A 1692-nucleotide genomic window follows, 5' to 3' on the forward strand; every position below is an offset into this window, starting at 1 on the left:
CTGATGAGAGCAATCAACCCCTTTAATGATTCCTCCCTTTAAGTGGTATTTGTCAGGACTTTTAATTTTTTAAAAACACTTCTTATCCACCAACTGTTATGGACTGAATTGTGACCCTTTGAGAGAAGTTTAAGTCCTAATCTCTGGTGCCTGTGAATGTGATCATCTTTAGAAACAGGGTCTGTATGAGGATGAGCGAGGTGCTTGGGGGAGATCCTAATCTAATTTGACTCATGTCCTTACAAACAGAGGAAATTTGGACACAGATATAGACATGCACAAGGGGAAGTCAAGGAGAATGCTACCTACAAGTCTGAGGCCACCAGAGGCTGGGGGTGTGCAGGACAAAAAGGGAGGGAAGGAGAGGAGAGGGCAGGGAAGGGGAGGGGTAGATCTTGCATGTCAATCTCCAGGCAAAGAATGAGAGGAGAGAAAGGGCAATGAGTAGATGCTCTCATAGCCCTTGGGATCTCTGAAGACTTCCAGCCTCCACAACTTTAAAACAATGACTTTCTGTTGTTTAAGACACTTAGTTTGTGGTACTTTGTTATAGTAAGCCCAGGATATGAACAGCAACTCCTTTTGAAGTCTTTCTACAGATTACATGTACTTCCATGTTAAACAACCTTCTCATTTAAAATCGTATCCCAGATACTTCCTGACCCTTTGATTTTACTTTCCTTCTTACCCACTTATTATTGTTTAAAACACTATATTTTACTTACTTATTCATATTTTTGGTTACCTTTTCCCCTCGTAGAACTTGAACTCCTTAAGGAGTTTTCTGTTTTACCACAAGCCCCAAAACAACAGAATCAAATGACTATAAGCTGAAACCTTATCCAAAGAGAAGAAGAAGTAAAAGATGCTGTTGAGAAGGCCCAAAAGGGTCTGTATGGTTCTGGACAAGGAGATGATCAGATCAAAGAAGGCTGTGAGTTAGCTCTGTGTATTCAAAGCACATGTGAAAGTTGTGCTCTTGGGGATGCAGAACCAGCTCGTGGTTCTGTCCGTTCTCTGCAGAAGAGCACAGAAATAATGAAGGCCATGCAGAGTGAAAATCCCAGTAATCTAGTATTCGAACTGTTCTAAGAAATGATGAAGGCTGGGATCGTTAGGGAGCACTTTGAAAGCAAGGATGATCGGGAAGAAATGAAAAAGTTGAAATGGAAATTGGCCAAATTTTACTTGAAATTGGAGCAGGGGCCTTGGACAAAGAACCGGATAAAGTAACCAATGACCTTCTTGAGCTCCATCCTCTAGGAGTAAAGGCTGCCTCAGAAGATCAAGAGGAGGAAGAGGTCCTAGAAGCCCTATAGTCCCAGCTACCACACTCCACAGTTAGCAGTGCCCAGCTGGGCCCTAAGACTCTCCCCATGGTCCACCACATGTATGTCTTGTACAACCTCTTTGTTGTGTGGTATTACATTTTGCAGAAGGTTCTGTATTAATATCTCTTCACTTTCTCCAAGATTTGGGGATCTCAAAGAGATTGTTCTTATGAAAAGATATATCATTCAGGAATATAAACAGCAGAAGAATCCTATCAGGGAGACGGTGAAGAAATCTCTTTTCTTGTCAAGCAATCCTGAGAATAAGAGTTAATTGCCTGAATGTTGAGGACTGTGTGTGTGTGTGTGTGTGTGTGTGTGTAAAACACTAAATAAATGAATTTTAATAAAATTCTGCTTT

At 41.3% G+C, this 1692-nt stretch overlaps 1 pseudogene; it reads left to right on the forward strand.

The window, feature by feature from the left end:
• Positions 1-864: 864 nt before the first annotated feature.
• On the forward strand, positions 865-1451 carry LOC110599472 (charged multivesicular body protein 3 pseudogene; annotated as a pseudogene).
• Positions 1452-1692: the final 241 nt, after the last annotated feature.

This window comes from Ictidomys tridecemlineatus, chromosome 6 (genome assembly GCF_052094955.1).
Source record: "Ictidomys tridecemlineatus isolate mIctTri1 chromosome 6, mIctTri1.hap1, whole genome shotgun sequence".
NCBI lineage: Eukaryota > Metazoa > Chordata > Mammalia > Rodentia > Sciuridae > Ictidomys > Ictidomys tridecemlineatus.